The sequence below is a fragment of the Macaca fascicularis genome, chromosome 4 (assembly GCF_037993035.2).
Source record: "Macaca fascicularis isolate 582-1 chromosome 4, T2T-MFA8v1.1".
NCBI lineage: Eukaryota > Metazoa > Chordata > Mammalia > Primates > Cercopithecidae > Macaca > Macaca fascicularis.
Window position 1 is genome coordinate 90,760,181 of NC_088378.1, and position 20,504 is coordinate 90,780,684.

General features: G+C 39.3%; 1 long non-coding RNA gene and 1 pseudogene across 1 annotated transcript in view; both read left to right on the forward strand.

Annotated features, from left to right (window-relative positions):
- The window catches only part of LOC135970421 (uncharacterized), a 63,028-nt gene that overhangs the window by 34,807 nt on the left and 7,717 nt on the right, over positions 1-20,504 (forward strand). Inside the window, exon 4 of the long non-coding RNA XR_010586098.1 lies at positions 391-455. This is a non-coding gene — a long non-coding RNA (uncharacterized lncRNA). The remainder of the gene's footprint in view (positions 1-390; positions 456-20,504) is intronic.
- Positions 18,461-19,674, forward strand: LOC102116000 (SWI/SNF-related matrix-associated actin-dependent regulator of chromatin subfamily E member 1 pseudogene; annotated as a pseudogene).

Consider the following 20,504-nt stretch of genomic DNA (forward strand, 5'->3'; position numbering starts at 1 on the left):
GAGAGAGAGATGGGACTGATTGGCCAACAGTAGAACATTTGTGGAGGAAGAAGAGTTCATTTTATTTTATAACTGCCCCATAGCAAAATGCTATTTCTTTTCCTAATGCTATAACATGAAGTCGCCAGCTGCAGGAAGTGTATGGATTACTTACCTCCTCAGAAGCATAGATGTAAATACACACATAATCACTGGGGCTGCTTAGAGTTTGGTCTGTTTTATTTGGGGCCTGAGTTACCCATCCCCATTTTTTTCCAAGCTATCATATTGGAATTCAAGCTTGAACTAATGTTTTCCTGGTGGATTTAGTGCTTAGTAAAAGAGCTATATTGACAGCACACAGCGAGAATTTCTGTTTATAAGAAAAATAAATTTGTGCTCTCTCTCCAGTTCCACTGCTCAAAATTACTCCTGAAGGGATAAGGACCCCAGGACATGCCACTGGACCACTGAAGGTAAGGGCTCTAGGGAGGGAAGATTAGATGCAGCCCCAAGTCAACTCACTTGCTTATTGTTAAACACAACTGAAATGCCAGCTTCTCCCACCTGTCACTTCTTTCCCTGGTCTCCTGCTTATAACTTGTCTGTAACATGCCACCTATGGTAGCTTTGCCTTTTTTCAGAATACCTGAAGGTAGTTCAAGGCACTGCATATTCCAGGAAGGGAATGGCCAGCATCTTTCCTAGATTTTGACCGCAGTTGTGATTTTAAACATTTGCCCTGTGTCATACTGTGTCCCAGCCTTGGTTGAGAAAACCTAGTTACCATAGTGTTGTGTTGTTAACCTGAGTCTCCCCACTGACTCCAGTTGCACTTCAAACTCTCCTGACTTCGCTCATGGTTCTGACCTCTCCCCACAGCCAGCAGGGGCCTCCTAGAGTGATTCTAGTCCCTTTATTGTCATTCCCCCTGAGTTTCTGCTTCTTCATTTTCAAGAGCTGGCTTTCTCACTTCCTGGTTAACCTGCTAGGATTGCTTCTCCAACTCTACCTATATCATTTATTTCAAAATTGCATTTTCTTTATCTGCTAGTTTCTCTTATTGAAATCCTTCCAATAACAAAATTCAGGTTTGTAAATAGCCACTGTAAGATCACTAATTGTTCTAGAAAGAAAAATAACATTTAAAGCAGGAGGTGAGAAGCAGGCTTTCTTAATGATTATGATGTCTACCCATTTCCAAATATTCCCAAGGGATAGTAAGGAATCTTGGAGAACTCTCTGTTCCACCCTTGGCCTACTCTCCTCACTCTCCTCTTGTTCCCTGAGGAATTATATCCACTCTCATGATTTTAATCAGACTTATTTATATGCTAGAATTAACAAAATATCTACATCTCTAGTCAAGACCTTTCCCTGGAACTCTGGATGAACATATCCAACCAAATACCTGCTGGATATTGTCACGCAGATTCTCAATATTAACATATCTAAAACTGAATTCAACTTCTTCCCCTTTCAAAGAACATCTCCTGTAATAGAAGTGGTAAATAATTCTATAGTACTTTCTATGTATCAGGCATGATTCAACGCAGTTTCCACATATTTACTCATTGGATCCTCACAGCAATCTTAAGAAGTACATATTATTATTATGGCCGGGCGCGGTGGCTCAAGCCTGTAATCCCAGCACTTTGGGCGGATCACGAGGTCAGGAGATCGAGACCATCCTGGCTAACACGGTGAAACCCCGTCTCTACAAAAACACAAAAAACTAGCCGGGCGAGGTGGCGGCGCCTGTAGTCCCAGCTACGTGGGAGGCTGAGGCAGGAGAATGGCGTAAACCCGGGAGGCGGAGCTTGCAGTGAGCTGAGATCGTGCCACTGCACTCCAGCCTGGGTGACAGAGCGAGACTCCATCTCAAAAAAAAAAAAGAAGTACATATTATTATTATCACCATCCTATGAAGAAACAATGGCACAGAAGTTAAGTAACCTTCCCAAAGGCAGACAGTTAGCAGTGGCAAAGCTGAGATTTGAATTCGAGCTGCCTGGTTCCAGAGGTCATGCTTTTAACCATTGTGCTATTTCACTCTCACACCAGTTAACCTGTCACCAGGACTGGACATCTAGGAATCAGCTGTCACTCTCCTTTCACCTCTTCATCTAAGCAAGCTTGTGTTTCCCTATTCCATCCCTCTCCTCTCAGATACAGTGCTCCATTTTTGCAAACCATTCTTTGCAAAACGGAAAGTCATTCTTAAAGGACTCCCCAACACAGAGAGCACTGTGTCTGACCCTGCCCTGCTCCTTAGCTTTGCCCCTTCCCTTCTCTAGCTGGAACAAGAGGCTCTAGCAATGCTCAATCACTTCCTATTCCTTTAAACACAATGCCGTGCTTTTCCTATGGATTTTCTTATGCTGTCCTCCTGCCTGAAATGTTCTTCCCTTTTCCAAGCACCCTCCTCCTAATTCCTGTTCATTTGAAAGCTTCATTTCAGTGTCCTTTTGCCAGTAAGTCTTCCCTAATATCTCTACCACCACCGTTTACCCTCCAAGTGGATTGGTTCCTCCATCCTTCTCATGTGCTTTGTGGTACATCTTTTGACCTTTGTTTTTCTTTTCTTTTCTTTTCTTTCTTTCTTTTTTTTTTTTTTTTTTTTTTGATAAGGTCTTGCTCTGTTGCCCAGGCTGGAGTGTAGGGGTACGATCTTGGCCCATGGCAGCCTTGAACTCCTTGATTCCATCATCTGGAATCAATTATTTCTATTTCATTATTCATTCTGTTCATTTCTCTGCCCCCTCCCACCAGAACTATTTGTTCTCTGAGGTCTGTGACTACACTCGATGAATCTGAAATTCTCTAGCACCTAGTTTGGTAACTGGAGAACAATATAAAATGGATACATTTTTCATGGGTGAGTAGACATAAAGAATGATTGAAAATAGAGTGTCATATGGTGTTTATGCACTAAATATGCATATGTATAAGGAAAACAAGGGTCAAGATATGCATGGGTCATTTAGCGTGTATTTATGAAACTTCTGATTTGCACCCAGTCTTGGTAATTTGCAGTGATGGACAATGTGACAAACAATTGTAATGAAAATAGGATCATTCCAAATAAAAGCCAAAATATCATTTCATAAGTGGGTTTGCTGAGCCCAAGTCACTCTCCAGCTGTGTCAGTCATCTCCTTGGGCAGTGTCATGAATTCTCTTGAGTCTCTAGAGTTGCAGGTCATACCAGAAAAGAAGGGCCTCTGCCGTTTGCTACAGGAGGACTTCCCTCTCAAGGCAGGTGAGAAGCCTCAAGGTCTGGCTGCCCTGATGCTGTTCTTACAGAGTCTCTGGTTGGCAAGTGTGCTGAACTGGACTTCTCTCCATATGAAGCTCAGAAGCAAACGTGGCTTAGAGACAAAAATAAATAAAGGTCAAAGTCAACTTAGACTTTTCATCATGCTAATGATGTATCCCAGATTACAGGATATGAGCTTAGCTCATCAGAGTGCTGCTTTGAGGTATGACCAAAAGCATAACATTCCTCAGAGCTTTCTGCATGTAATAATTAGTCATCCATTTAAACATCTTTTGAGAATCCATAGATGCCAGTCATTGTGCCACATTCTGGAAGTGAAAAGAAAAATAAGAAATACATTTTGCCTTCATGAAGCTTAGAGTTTGGTGAGTGAGACAGACAAGAAAAGGCATCCAAGAGAATAGTTCATGGGATAAAATAACTTTTTAAAGAAAAAAAAAGAAAAGGCATAGTTACTTGAAATCACATGGGGGATGGGTTGTGGGGAAGCAAAAGGCTTTGTGACAGCATGTGAGGAGGTTCCCTAATACAGAGTAAGGGAGTGAGAGGGAGAAACAAGGATCCTCCCACTTCCCCTATATGTCTTGCCCTCTCAAAACAAGATTGAGAATGACTAGGCTGAGGACTTGCAATTTATCTTCCCACAATTGGTAAGCCATTGAGCCAGCATAGGTGTGATGTTGGGCTATGAATGATGGCATGAATGCTCCCTGGTATTAGAAAGTTCCAGGAGAGTGCGACAAATTTCCATCATTTGTGAATACCATGGAAAATTGCAGGGGGTTAAGTCACTTCGTCACTAACCCCAGAACATCTACCTGCTAGGTGAGAGGAAGCCCTAGCAGCCAGACATGCAGAATGGACCCTCCCTTGCTTAGTGAAGACTGAAAAACTGAGAAACAGCCTCAGTGAGATGTCTCACCCCAGAAGACAGAGTAGGTGAGGCCTCATTTCCAGTCCCCAAAGAACAACAGATATCCCCTACAAAAAAGCCAGCAGCTCAATGTCCAACCCAGAGAGACTAAGAGAGTGGAAAGGCTAAAGTCTGAGGCAGGACCTCAAAGTATAGGCTTAAAGTGAAAATAGAAACAGGCATGGCCAAGGCAAGTTCCTAGATCAATCACTATAAAGACTGAGGATATTGTGCTACCTACCATATGCCAAGAAAAATGGTACAAAGTGAGTCTTTCGTTCGCCCAAACCCCACCCCAAAACATAAAGTATAGGTAAAAATAGTAGAAGTGCCAACACAACTTGAAGCCCTTTAGCCACCATCCCTCTTCCAAACAAAGTATGAACCCAAAGTCCCTTCTATTTATAAGGTAACCATGTGTCCTTTGTCGTGGGGCAGTCTTGGTTTACAACTGTCTCCTGGAAAACTTATTAATATCATCTTCTTTCATTCTCAAAAGAGTTCTGATATGGGCTATAAATTATCACCATATATGAAAATTCTGGAGCCCCAATTGTGGCAGGAACTGGGCTCAACACATTTCTTTCTTCCGCTATGATATTTAATCTCACTATTTTCATCTCTATGTTTACAGATGAGAACTTGAGGCTTAGGCAGTTTAAAGAGCTTTCCCAAAATCATAGAGTCATTGAATGGAAATAATGGGAATTGACCTCAAACCTATCTGAGGCTAAAATTTGAGCTACAATTATCTATATTTCTTCAGTGAAATACCACTCCCTTGGCAAGAGCATGAAAAGTTGCCTCCAGTATTAAACTAATGAAGAAATTCCATGAGGAATTGTCAGACAAAAATCACTGTGTACTTACTATATTCCAAATAACCATGTTTTAATGTATTTGAATTGGGTCTCAAGGACAACTGCTTTGACAATAGAAAGAAGCTAGCATGAGGGATTGTGTTTCAGGAAGAGGAAACATGGGTGAGAGTGAATATGGCTGATAAAGAACTTATGGACGTTTAGTGAAATGAAAATAAGGATGTTTGGGTTTGGAGAATAAGCAGAGAGTAACCATTGAGGTATTTGACTAAAGACTTGGACTTCACCCTTCATGAACTAGGGATTCCTTGAAGGCTCCTACCCAGGGAGAAATATAAGATAAGCATCCCAGAGGCTGGTGGGGGGTGGGATTATAGGGGATTAAACTGAAGGCACTAAACTGTTCATGAAGGTCAAAACTAAAGCAGTAACAGTGGGGATGGAGAAGAATGGTGTGTTTGACAGTTTCTCAACAGACACACAACAATGGGCATATCCCAGTAACAAAATGGGTGAGGGAGGAGTGACATAAATGGAGAGAACAAGAATGATGCTCAGTCCCATTAGTGCTTCCCAGACTTCCCACTGCAGACAAACACATCAGATTTTCCAGGCAAGAGGCCTGGTAGTCTGATTATATAACAAGGGCTGGGGTGGTACTTATCATCTGGGAAGCTGGGAAAACACTGGACAAAATGGATAAGATTCCCTTAATACAGCCAAGGATAGAAGAGAAGGAAGAGCTTTCATTAAAAAGATAATAAATTCATTTTGGAAATAACACTTTAGATCCAAGATAACTGAGTTTTTCAGTGTTAGAAACTAAGGAGAGGGCCATGCTTGAAACTTTAGATTTAGGGGATTATTCACGGATACAAGATAATGGAAGTCATGCCTAGGGATGAAGTTACTCTGGGACCAGATAGTATGATAAAAGGAAACAAGGACAAAAGTTCAAACAACAGTAACAGTTAAAGAACAGATGTGGGAGGAAGAATCAATCTGAGAGAGAAAGAGATTTTAGAAGTCAGAACTAAGAGGGGGTAATGTCAGAAGCTAAAGAAATGTGCTTTTCAATGAAAAGGGAGTAATCACCAGTATCAAATGTCACAAAGATTAGGAATTTAAACTATCCCTTGAAATTGGCACTTAGAAAATCATTTGTAGCCTTTCCAAGGCAGCTAGATTACAATGAAACGAAAAGTAAATGGGAATGAGACAGTGGAGACAAGCAGCATTTGCTATATTTTCTATGGTCTTGGTGGAGAACAGAAGAAATGAGGAGTGAGAGGATGATATGTTCAGAGGGATTTGGGGGTCAAGAGAGACTGCTTTTTTCTGGTCTGTCAGGAGTTGTCAAGGAAGCAAGGGATAGAAACCCATACAGAAGAGAAAGAACAGGAAACCATGGCTAGAAGCCCACAGACGTAGTAGATATTATTTTGTGTTTAAAGGCACATAATTATGTTTGAGGGCCAAGGGAAAGGAATCAGTGAGAAGTGAGATGGTTAGCATGTGAGGAAAAACTGATAAAAAAAAATAGATGAATGGCTATTACTTGATATCTGATAAGTAATAGATGAATGATAAAAATTGATAAGTAATAGATGAATGGCTATGAGGACAAGAATAAGACTATAATATAGATAAGGTTTTAAAAGGAGGAATGCATTTTTTCTCTAAGAGCAGAGGAAAGAATAGATGAAATTAAGGACTTTCTGTTGAAGAAAAAAATATTTAAAGAACATATGCCTAGTGATGACCTGGTCCCAGTACAGTAGAAAATCAGGTTAGCCATTGAGAGGAAGAGGTAGGTATTGAATCAAGGGCCTATGATGATAGCTCCAGTAAGAAACCTCTGGAAGACTGGCAAATTGTCAGTTTGAACCTCTTGGTTCAAAATCCTCTCCTTGCTTTATCCACCAAGCCCATATTATAATCCATATCCACTACTAACAAACCTCCACCTCCCACACTGAAAGCTTCATCTTAAATCTGACTTCAAAAAGTTTATAAAGATTTCAACTTTGGCCAGGCGCAGTGTCTCACACCTGTAATCCCAGCACTTTGGGAGGCTGAGGTGGGTGGATGACTTGAGGTCAGAGTTTGAGACCAGCCTGGCCAACACGGCAAAACACCGTCTCTACTAAAAATACAAAAATTAGCCAGGCATCATGACGGGCGCCTGTAATCTCAGCTACTCAGTGGGCTAAGTTAGGAGAATTGCTTGAACCCAGGAGGTGGAGATTGCAGTGGGCTGATGTCGTGCCACTGTACTCCAGCCTGGGTGACAGAGGGAAACTCCGTCTCCTCTTTGAGATGCTAGTGAGCCTTAGATAGTGCTATCCTAACATGGTTAGCAATAAACTAAGCTTTCTTTTCTCCACTGAGAGTTCTGGTAACATTCTTGGGAGCCAGCCAGCATTCAATTATTATTTCTATCATAAATGAACAGAAGATACTTAGACTTTCCTTAGTGACTAGAGACCAGCCATTGATGTGATAATTGGTTTTCTAAAGATAGATTTTCAGAAATGGGAATGCTGAATAGTTTAGGATTCTTGATTAAATATATACATCTTACATATGAGAAAACTGAGGCTCAACAAATGCGAATGATATGGTACAAAGAGATGAACAAATGGAAACCTGAAATGGGACCCCACAGTGCTTCTCTATAACCAAGGAAGCCGCTTTCTCTTCTCTTTGCTGCTGGCTTTCTGCTACTCTGCTCACTAAACAGTAGTTTCTATTAGCAAGCCCACCTACTAGCAGCCCTGCTTCTACTCCATTAGGGATGTCGCCCTCCTTAAAAGACAGGCATGGGTGAGTCAGGGAGAGTCCTCTACCAAGAGGGTCAGTGCTTAGGGCTGACAGTTAAAACTGAAATATGTCAAAGATGGCAGGCAGAGTTCTAAACTCAAGCCAACGAAGGCTGTCCAAATGAAGCTCTCCATCTCCAGAGTCCTTTTTCCCAAAAAAAAAAAAAAAAAAAAAAAAAAATTCTCTGCTGAATATTTTTCCATTTCTTTGCCTTTTTGCCTTTCTTGAAAATAGCTCACCTCTCCTATTACCAATTAAAGTGCTGCTTTTGCTCATATTGTTAGCCTAACCAATGACAGTGTTATGAGCACAATATTTGTTTCATTTCTTTCACTCTTCAGGAAAATTTAGTTGCTTTCTTGTTTTTGGACTACAAAGACACATTTTTTTCCTTTTTTTATTTTACTTTAAGTTTGGGGATACGTGTGCAGAATGTGCAGGTTTGTTATATAGCCATATGTGTGCCATGGTAGTTTGTTGCACTGTCAACCCATCATCTATGTTTTAAGCCCCACATGCACTAGGTGTTTGTCCTAATGCTCTCCCTCCCCTTGGCCCCCACCCCTGACAGGCCGTGGTGTGTGATGCTCCCCTCCCTGTGTCCATGTGTTCTCATTATTCAACTCTCACTTATGAGTAAGAACAAGTGGTGTTTGGTTTTCTGTTCCTGTGTTAGTTTGCTGAGAATGATGGCTTCTGGCTTCATCCATGTCCCTGCAAAGGACACGAACTCATTATTTTTTATGGCTGCATAGTATTCCATGGTGTATATGTGCCACATTTGCTTTATCTAGTCTATCATTGATGGGCATTTGGGTTGGTTCCAAATCTTTGCTATTGTAAATAGTGCCACAATAAACACAATAAACATTTCCTGATTTTTTAATGATGGCGAGTGATGATGGGCATTTTTTCATGTGTCTGTTGGCTGTATGAATGTCTTCTTTTGACATTGTGTCTTTGTGTCTTTATAGCAGAATGATTCATAATCCCTTGGGTATATACCCAGTAATGGGATTACTGGGTCAAATGGTATTACTAGTTCTGGATCCTTGAGGAATCTCCACACTGTCTTCCACAATGATTGAACTAATTTACACTCTCAACAATAGTGTAAAAGCGTTCCTATTTTTCCACATCCTCTCCAACATCTGTTGTTTCCTCACTTTTTAATGATCGCCATTCTAACTGGTGTGAGATGGTATCTCATTGTGGTTTTGATTTGCATTTCTCTAATGATCAGTGATGATGAGCTTTTTTACATGTTTCTTGGCCACATAAATATCTTCTTTTAAGAAGTGTACAAAGGCCCATTTTTATCATTTGCTCTGCTTCTTGGATTTTTATTTCCTTATTTATTATTATTTAGGAAATCTATAACTACCTAAAGCTTGTTTTAATTTCTAAATAAAATAGTTACTTGTCTCTCTGTCTCACAGTGATGATCACATAGTTGGTATTCAATAAATGCATCTTGGATCAGAAAAGACATTTTCTTTTGCCGGATATATACATATATATACACACATACATACACACACATATGTACATATATACATACATATTAACCCTTGACCTATATAATCCATGCAACCAGATTGATAAATGCTATAAGTGTAACTACCAATGACTACTAATAGCAATGTACAATGACAGAAAATTACAAGTGTAACTACCAATGACTACTAATAGCAACGTACAATGACAGAAAATTACTCTGTGTAAGCCATTGTTCCAAGATATTAACCTGGGTTAACTGATTTAATCCTTAAATCAACCCTGTAGGGGAGGGACTGTTAGTAGCCTCTTTTTCAGAAAGGGAACATGAGACACAGAAAGGTTGAGTAATTTGTCCAAAACGAAGCAACTAAAAAGTGGCAGGACTAGGATTTGAACCTAGACTGTCTGCTTTCAGTCTCTTAACCACTACACTATACTAAGGACCACTACTATTTTATGTGATTTGCAAATGTAAGAATAAAAACAAATTATATGATTAAATTTAGAATTAATAGTTATTTTTTGGAATACATTTGTTCATATAACTTTTCACAAACACATGGCCATTTTCTATGCAACAACTTTTAAAGAAAGATTGTATAATTCTGAAAAATGAGAGATAAACCAATAATTTTTAAATTCCATGAAATATTTTGTGTAAACCTATCTTGCTTGCACAAATGAATCAAAGTTCTTTCTTTAGCTTTGACTAAACTTGACTTTCAGGATGATATACAAAGAAAGAATGTGATTTATCCTCCCAACTGGAGAAACTTAAAAGATAGTAGGATTCCAAACATTAATGACAGTGGCAGAAAAATTAGGAAATAAGTATCTTTGCATTTCTAAAGAAAAGAATGCCCAACCCAGGAAAACTCCTGGGCTGCATTTCTCCTCAAATGTTGGGGTATATTTTCTCCACTGCCATCCTATTTCCACCTGGGAAAAGAGGAAAATCTTGGCAAGTGACTGCGAACATCCATTTTATTCTTCTTGAAGTAAAATACATCTTCTTTGTTCTTTAAGGCACTGCCTCTGTGCTTGTAATTCTTAACAATCCTTCCTTTACAGGGACTCTTAGTGGCATAGAAAATGGTTGCCAAGAATTCAAAACCCTCACAAGTCATAAGAAATTATATTTGAGTGAGAAACTGCTAGAATTGTTTTAAATCACCCAATTTCACATAGTTGAGATGTGAACAGAGGAATGGAGGTGAAATGTAAGCTTTTAAAGGAATGTTAACTGCTATCACCAGGGAAAGATACATACATACATATATATCTGTGTGTGTGTGTAGTGTATACACACACACACTCACATACAAACACACACACACTACTGTCAGTAAAAATATGGATATGTTCTCTAGGATATATGGGGAAAGCCAGATGGGAAAAATGATAGAACAGAAAACAAAAGGCCAGACAATACAAAATCTCTGTTTAATAAACACAGCTGGGATGCAGCTGAAGTTGAGAAGACAGTGAAGCTACCTTTCTGCTCACAAAGAAAATCTGCTATTAGTAGAAGTAAAATTGAATGTTTGGTGAAATTGACATTTTCATTCCAAGAAATAGGCATGATTATTTATTCCCAACAGCTTGTAGGATTTAGCATTAAAGAGAAATTGCAAGAATCAATGACTGCCTAAAGATAATGTCTACTGACTTGCATGGGCAACACATTGATATAAAAAGAGGAAACATGCAAACCTTTTGTAGTCATAAATGCATTCATAAAAGCAACTATCATAAATAACTCAATGCATTTGGGCATTTTAATGTATGCATAATATTCTTAAGAAGGATAAGAATTTTTAATTTCAAATATAAGATTTATTTTGCCTCTTTTTTTAATGTTGGAAGATAAAACTTTATTCATTTGTTTATTTTATTATACTTTAAGTTCTAGGGTACATGTGCATAATGTGCAGGTTTGTTACATATGTATACATGTGCCATGTAGGTGTGCTGCACCCATTAACTCGTCATTTACATTAGGTATATCTCCTAATGCTATCCCTTACCCCTGCTCCTCCCCACAATAGGAACTGGTGTGTGATGATCCCCTTCCTGTATCCAAGGGATCTCATTGTTCAGTTCCCACCTATGAGTGAGAACATGCAGTATTTGGTTTTCTGTTCTTATGATGTTTGCTGAGAATGATGGTTTCCAGCTGCATCCATGTCCCTACAAAGGACACGAACTCATCCTTTTTTAATATTGCACAGTATTCCATGGTGTATATGTGCCACATTTTCTTAATCCAGTCTGTCACTGGTGGACATTTGGGTTGATTCCAAGTCTTTGCTATTGTGAATAGTGCCACAATAAACATACATGTGCATGTGTCTTTATAGCAGCATGACTTATAATCCTTTGGGTATATCCCCAGTAGTGGGATGGCTGCTTCAAATGGTATTTCTATACCAGTGTAAAAGTGTTCCTATTTCTCCACATCCTCTCCACCATGTGTTGTTTCCTGATTTTTTAATGATTGCCATTCTAACTGGTGTGAGATGGTATCTCATTGTGGTTTTGATATGCATTTCTCTGATGGCGAGTGATGATGGGCATTTTTTCATGTGTCTGCTGGCTGTATGAATGTCTTCTTTTGAGAAGTGTCTGTTCATATCCTTTGCCCACTTTTTGATGGGGTTGTTTGTTTTTTTCTTGTAAATTTGATTGAGTTCTTTATAGGTTCTGGATATTAGTCTTTTGTCAGATGAGTAGATTGCAAAAATTGTCTCCCATTCTGTAGGTTGGCTGTTCACTCTGATGGTAGTTTCTTTTGCTGTGCAGGAGCTCTTTAGTTTAATTAGATCCCATTTGTCAATTTAGGCTTTTGTTGCCATTGCTTTTGGTGTTTTAGACATGAAGTCTTTGCCCATGCCTATGTCCTGAATGGTATTGCCTAGGATTTCTTCTAGGGTTTTTCTGGTTTTAGGTCTAACATTTAAGTCTCTAATCCATCTTGAATTATTTTTCATATAAGGAGTAAGGAAAGGATCCACTTTCAGCTTTCTACTTATGGCTAGCCAATTTTCCCAGCACCCTTTATTAAATAGGGAATCCTTTCTCCATTTCTTGTTTTCGTCAGGTTTGTCAAAGATCAGATGGCTGTAGATGTGTGGTATTATTTCTGAGGGCTCTGTTCTGTTCCATTGGTCTATATCTCTGTTTTGGTACCAGTACCATGCTGTTTTGGTTACTGTAGCCTTGTAGTGTAGTTTGAAGTCAGGTAGCGTGATGCCTCCAGCTTTGTTCCTTTGGCTTAGAATTGTCTTGGCAATGCAGGGTCTTTTTTGGTTCCATATGAACTTTAAAGCAGTTTTTTCCAATTCTGTGAAGAAAGTCATTGGTAGCTTAATGGGAATGGCATTGAATCTATAAATTACCTTGGGCAGTATGGCCATTTTCACAATATTGATTCTTCCTATTCATGAGCATGGTATGTTCTTCCATTTGTTTGTGTCCTCTTTTATTTCACTGAGCAGTGGTTTGTAGTTCTCCTTGAAGAGGTCCTTTACATCCCTTGTAAGTTGGATTCCTAGGTATTTTATTCTCTTTGAAGCAACTGTGAATGGAAGTTCATTCCTGATTTGGCTCTCTGTTTGTCTGTTACTGGTGTATAAGAATGCTTGTGATTTTTGCACATTGATTTTGTATCCTGAGACTTTGCTGAAGTTGCTTATCAGCTTAAGGAGATTTTGGGCTGAGACAATGGGGTTTTTCTAAATATACAATCGTGTCATCTGCAAACAGGGACAATTTGACTTCTTCTTTTCCTAACTGAATACACTTGATTTCTTCCTCTTGCCTGATTGCCCTAGCCAGAACTTCCAACACTATGTTGAATAGGAGTGGTGAGAGAGGGCATCCCTGTCTTGTGCCAGTTTTCAAAGGGAATGCTTCCAGTTTTTGCCCATTCAGTATGATATTGGCTCTGGGTTTGTCATAAATAGCTCTTATTATTTTGAGGTACATTCCATCAATACAGAATTTATTGAGAGTTTTTAGCATGAAGGGCTGTTGAATTTTGTCAAAGGCCTTTTCTGCATCTATTGAGATAATCATGTGGTTTTTGTCTTTGGTTCTGTTTATATGCTGGATTACGTTTATTGATTTGCATATGTTGAACCAGCCTTGCATCCCAGGGAAGAAACCCACTTGACCATGGTGGATAAGCTTTTTGATGTGCTGCTGGATTCGGTTTGCCAGTATTTTATTGAGGATTTTTGCATCGATGTTCATCAGGGATATTGGTCTAAAATTCCCTTTTATTGTTATATCTCTGTCAGGCTTTGGTATCAGGATGATGTTGGCCTCATAAAATGAGTTAGGGAGGATTCCCTGTTTTTCTGTTGATTGGAATAGTTTCAGAAGGAATGGTACCAACTCCTCCTTGTACCTCTGGTAGAATTTGTCTGTGAATCCATCTGGTCCTGGACTGTTTTTGGTTGGTAGGCTATTAATTATTGCCTCAATTTCAGAGCCTGCTATTGGTCTATTCAGGGATTCAGCTTCTTCCTGGTTTAGTCTTGGGAGAGTGTAAGTGTCCAGGAAATTATCCATTTCTTCTAGGTTTTCTAGTTTTATTGCATAGAGGTGTTTATAGTATTCTCTGTGGTAGTTTGTATTTCCGTGGGGTCGGTGGTGATATCCCGTTTATCGTTTTTTATTGTGTCTATTTGGTTCTCCTCTCTTTTCTTCTTTATTAGTCTTGCTAGCGGTCTATCAACTTTGTTGATCCTTTCAAAAAACCAGCTCCTGGATTCATTGGTTGTTTTGGAGGGCTTTTTGTGTCTCTATCTCCTTCAGTTCTTCTCTGATCTTAGTTATTTCTTGCCTTCTGCTAGCTTTTGAATGTGTTTGCTCTTGCTTCTCTAGTTCTTTTAATTGTGATGTTAGAGTGTCAATTTTAGATCTTTCCTGCTTTCTCTTGTGGGCATTTAGTGCTATAAATTTCCCTCTACACACTGCTTTAAATGTGTCCCAGAGATTCTGGTATGTTGTATCTTTGTTCTCATTGGTTTGAAAGAACATCTTTATTTCTGCCTTCATTTCGTTATGTACCCAGTAGTTATTCAGGAGTGGGTTGTTCAGTTTCCATATAGTTGAGCGGTTTTGATTGAGTTGCTTAGTCCTGAGTTCTGGTTTGATCCGCAAATACTACCTTATCATGGAAATGCCCACTTTATAGAGTCAGACAGACTCTATCCTTAAATTGAGAGCAGGAAATAATGGAATTGTAGATTTTTTTAAGATAATAAGCTATTTATTTTATATAGCAAACATTATTGAGCATCTACTATATATGAAACACTATGTAAATCCTTGGGTGGGATTCAAAGATGAATAAGGCACAGTCCCTGTCCTCAAGGGACTTATAATCTAGTGACAACATAAGGCATTGAGCAAGGTATGTGGAAGGGGGTGAGGTTGGTAACTGGGAGCTAGGACAGTTTAATATTGAATATAGTAGTAACCAGCAACAGGATCCCAAATTAGTATTTTGCTGTGGTAGTAGCAGCTGATTTTATTTTGGTATGGGTCATTGCAAATTCCTATCCCATGCCCAGTTTTTAAAACCATATCTGGGAAAATTGAAAATGAACGAACGAAAACAACAATAAAATAAAACATGTCACACATTGTTGGAGAGGGGGGTGCTAATAATAATTAAGGTGGAAATAAATGCCTCAGCCTAGGAGTCTGGAAATTGGGAAGTCAGCAGCCCATTTCTGACTTCTGTTTAACTGTGAACAAGACACTTAACCTCTTTGCAACATAATATATCCATCTTTGAGATGATGCTAAAAATGTCTACTAATAGGGGTGCTAGGACGACAATAGTGTTAACATTTGCTTATTTAATGAATGCTACTTGCTAAGTTTAAGTGGTCTACAATGCTCTACGTGCATCATCCTATGTTGTGTTCTTTGTGAAGGGAACTCCCTGAAATTGTGCAACTTAGCCAGTTGGGTAAAATGTCTTTCCCAAGATAGTAAGCTGGGATGTAAACCCAGCAGTCCTGGATGCTTGTGAATTCTCAGTCTTAAACACTAAGCAGCACTGTCTCTCTGAGGATAAAGAGGAGATGAAACAAGTAGAAATATCATACGTGATGAAAATACTACAAGTGCTGAGATTACAGTACACTTACTTCCTTGCATTGTATGGCAGAGAAAAGTCATTCTCCGGGTAAATATTTTTTTTCAAGACTATCCATTATTTTTTGCAAGACTTAGTCCAATTTCTTTCAAGGTTTGTCCCTTCAAATCAGCAGTGCCTGGAGAAGCCTCCTCACTAACAAAAGCACTGAGAAGTCTCAACTGAATCATACTGCCTGAACCAATGATGCAGGGATATAATATCTCAGGTGGGATGGACATAATGGATTTTCCTGTTAATAGGACAGTGAAAAGATGTGCGGCTGGCTAGCTTATTAAGTGCACTAATTTATTTTAGCACATTCCTTATGCTTTGAAGTGATGTAATAAACAAACATACAGAATTTAATTGTAGCTGTTCCATTTTAATATCGACAAAGTTAGCTTTATGGGGTGGCTAGGGAAAATAATAGGCATTAATCTATGCATCCATCCACCATTCACTCAGAAAAAAACATTTGTTGTATTCTAGGTTCTAGGGTTCAAAGATGATTGAGAAATGTTCCCGCCCTCAGATAGCTGGGAGGAGGGAGAGAGATAAATCAAAAGATAATTTACACTTTGTGGCAAGAACCAAAATAAAAGAAGGAATTATGAGAGATAGGCCTGCAGGAGGCCAAACAACTGAACTAAAGGAGGAATAAAAGGCTTCATAGAAATGGAAGAATAGAGAATCATTCCATAGAATAGGATGAGTCATTTATTCACAACAGCAAAGACATGGAATCAACCTAAATGGCCATCAGTGACAGACTGGATAAAAAAAAAAAAAAAAAAAAAAAAAAAAACTGTGATACATATACAGCATGGAATACTATGCAGCCATTAAAGGAACAAGATCATATCTTTGCAGAGACATGAGTGTACCTGGAGACCATAATCCTTAGCAAACTAATGCAGGAACAGAAAACCAAATACCACATGTTCTCATTTATAAGTTGGAGCTAAATGATGAGAACACATGGGCACATAAAAGAGAACAACACACACAGGGACCTATTGGAGGATGGAGGGTAGCAGGAGGGAGAGGATCAGGAAAAATAACTAATGAGCACTAGGCTTAATACCTAGGTGATGAAATAATCTGTACAACATACCCCCATGAGACAAGCTTACCTATGTGACAAACCTGCACATGTACCCCTGAACATAAAATAAAAGATAAAAAAAAAAAAAAGAAACAATGATCTTTGATCTGGGCCTTAGAGGATGTGTACAGTCTATATAGACAGGCTATTCTTAATGGAAAAGAAGCTTCCCTACCCTCAACACCCCTCCCCCACACCAAATTAAGTACAGCAAAATGGCTTTATCTACATATTCTTTGAAAGGAAAACTAAAATCTACTCATTTTCTGTTATGTTAAAAGAACAGTATATACTAGTTTTCGTTAGTTAATAAGACCATTAGCCAAGTCAGAGTAAATATGATACTCTGAGATTACGAAGCTGAACAAGCATCAGGAGATCTCATTTCATATCCCAGTCTGTGCCAGCTTATAATACAATCTTGGGCAATACAAATTGATATAATGAGAAGAAAAAAAAACTTTAAAAATTGCTGCTTGAACTGAATCACTAGAAGATATTCAGTATGACCATTGGTAAGAAGTGCTCTTTCAGTTTAGAAGGGAAGAAGGGAGGGAGGGTGAGAGGGAGGAAGAAAGGGGGAGAGAGGGAGAAAAAAGAAGAGAATGAAGAATGGAGGGAGAGTGGGAGGGAGGGAAGAAGGGAAGAAACAAGGAAAGAAGGAAGGAAGGAAGGAAGGAAGGAAGGAAGGAAGGAAGGAAGGAAGGAAGGAAGGAAGGAAGGAAGGAAGGAAGGAAGGAAAGGAGGGAGGGAGGGAGGGAGGGAGGGAGGGAGGGGAGAGGGAGTAATGAAGGGCAAGGCAAGGCAGGCCATGGTCTATACTTGCTGATGTTCTTATTGTTGGTCAGAGGAGGTTCCCTGGGTGGGGACTGAGAGGAAAGACAGGAAACAGAAAGGTAAATCATCCTTCATTTGGAAAGTCCTTCCTGGAGATTTGTAAGATCAGAGGTCCTGGAAATATGGCAGAGGACTGACTCAGGAGAGAGAATGGTCCGTGTGAAGGGAGGATTGTGTAGGTAGTGGCGTGGAAGGACAGGGCGGGTTACAAAAATAGTTAGTCATTTTGTGTTCATCTTTAAGTTGTTCCCTGTGGGGTGCTCTCTGTTGTGTTTGCTTGTGGTGCTTCTGAGGAATGGAGAAAGAGAATGATATCTGGTGTGAGTGAAAGCTGTGGCCCCTCAAGAGCAGGACCCACATCTGCTGTGACCACCTTCACATCCCAGTGCTGAGAATAACACTGGGCACATGTTGGGGCTTCAATATGGAAGAAAGAGCAAAAAGAGGATTTGTGAGAACGTTTCATATGTGTGAGTAATCATTAGTGTATCCATTGTGAAAACTAATCTCGTCGTGTCTATTAAATAAAATCACATGCCCTAAGATCCAGCAATATCATTTCTGAGAAACTATATGCCAGAAATAAAATGACCAGTATGAAAGAATTTGTATACAGAAATGCTACTAGCAGCATTGTTGGGGGGTGGTCAAGAAATAAGGACAACCTAAATGTCCATCAAAAACATTTGATAGATAAGCAGACACATTCCAAAGCTCAGGTTCTGAAACCTGCCTTCTTGAACTTAATCTGGGTCCCACAACTTACTACAGTATGTGACATGAGTAGGTTATTTAGACTACCAGTCATTCAGTTTGCTTATCTGCATATTGATGATGACAATAATATCTACTTCATATGTTTATTATAAAAAGTAAAGGAAATCATTCAGGTAGGGTGCTTAGAACAATGTCTTGCACTCGATAAATATTCTCATTACTGGAGGTGTGCATGGGACAAAGAAAAGTGAAGCCAGAGCTGCGAGCACTTTTTCTACCCACGGTGTCTCAGATTCATTCTTAAGAAACTGAGAACTTAATCTTCCAAAATGCCAAAAAGACCATCTTATGCCCCATCTCCCACCCCGGCTTCTACAACACAAATACCCAGCCCACCAGGGTTTGCAAGATACAATCCATACCATCATCTTGCCTACAACAACTACAGGCTGGGAGGGAACCCAGGCACCAACAGCTGGGTCAGGGCATCCTCCAGTATTACGATTCCAAAACCCCCAAAGCCACAAGATAAGCCGCTGATGCCCTACAGGAGGTAGAGAAGAAAGGTCTGGGACCAAGTAAAGGCTTCCAACCCTGACCTATAGTTGTGGGAAATTGGCAAGATTATTGGTGGCATGTGGCAAGATCTCGCTAATGAAGAGAAACAATATTTAAACGAATACGAAGTAGAAAAGATAGAGTACAATGAATCTATGGACGCCCATCATAATTTCCCCATGTACCTTGCTTACATAAATGCAAAAAGTCTTGCAGAAGCTGCTTTAGAGGAGGAAAGTCGACCCAAACAGTCTCACTGTTTGGAGAACCTTACATGAGCCTTCTCTGCTAAAGATCAGATGATTATGATGATGGCTTTTCAACGAAGCGTACAGCCACCGTTCGTTTCCAGAGAAACCACTGCCTCATCAGTGAAATCCTTAGTGAGAGTGTGGTATCAGAGGTTCAGTCAGTTGTCACAACAGCTAGAATGCAGGTCCTCAAATGATAGATCCAGTCCTTAATGGTTCAACAGCGAAAAGTAAAAGCTGAACTTCTTCCAAAAGAGGAACGACACCAGGAGAAGGCGAAATTCCTGGAAAGCACAGATTCATTTAACAATGAACTTAAAAGGTTGTGCGGCCTGAAGGTAGAAGTGGATCTGGAGAAAATTGCAGCTGAGATTGCACGGGCAGAGGAACAGACCCACAAAAGGCAGGAGGAAAGGGAGAAGGAGGCGGCAGAGCAAGCTTGGTGCAATGAGAGCAGCATCGTTCCTGAGGAAGAGCAAGTGGCCAACAAAGGCAAGGAAAAGAAACACAATGAGAACATTCCAATGGAGACAGAGGAGACACACCTTGAAGAAACGGCAGAGCCAACAGAATGGTGAAGAAGGCAAGTCTACTCCTGAACACAAGGAGAGCGGGCAGGAGAGGGTCAGCAGTATGACAGAGAAAGGAACCAGTGATAGTAATACTGGCTCAGAGAGCAACGGTGCAACAGTGGAGGGGCCACCACCGTACTAGAAGATGAGAAAAAAGAGTAAATGTTGCCTTGTTTTATGTGTTTTAAATACTTTTATAAGTGAAAAAATTGTTTTTAGTTTCAATGGTAAAAAATATTCTCCTTACTATGATTTATTATTATTATTTGCTCATAAGAGCACAGAGAAAAGTGTAAAAATGCATTCACCACACTATAAGCCTTGGTGATGGGACTAGAAGGAGAGAGAGAAGTTACTAACTTGATATATACACCATGCTCTGCTGTTTAATTTGTTGTAAGACACGTGTGTTAACATAGTAATTTGAAAATCAAATCCAATGCAACATTTTAAAAGAGTAAAAACAAAATAGAAAAAATGTTGAGGTAGACCAGCCCTACAATATATTAAGGTGTATATTGCAGAAACAGGTGGCTCTAGTAGTTAAATATATTCCAGTGGGATAGAATGGAAAGGTCTGAAATAGGCTTCAGTGGGTATAAGGCTTTATTATAGGCTAAGGTAATATCTCTAATCTTTACAGAAAGGTGGGATTGTTTAAAATGGTACAGAAACTGTTATCTCTTTGGAAAAAAAATTATGTTGATTTTCTCCCCCGTACCATAAACTGAAATAAATACCAGATGTATCAAAAACTTAAGTACTTAAAAAAAAAGAAAAGGCAGAAGAATATTTTTCTGATTTTGAGGTAAAGAGAGCCCTTTTAAGCATGCAAACAAACAAATATTAAGGAATAAAATAGAAATGGCTATATAAACATTTAAAACTTCTGTATAACTTCCTTATTCAAGTTTTTAAAAACTATGAATTAAAAGACAAATGAAAACCTGAAATAGTACTCATCATGTGCTGACCATAAAGATAATTTATAA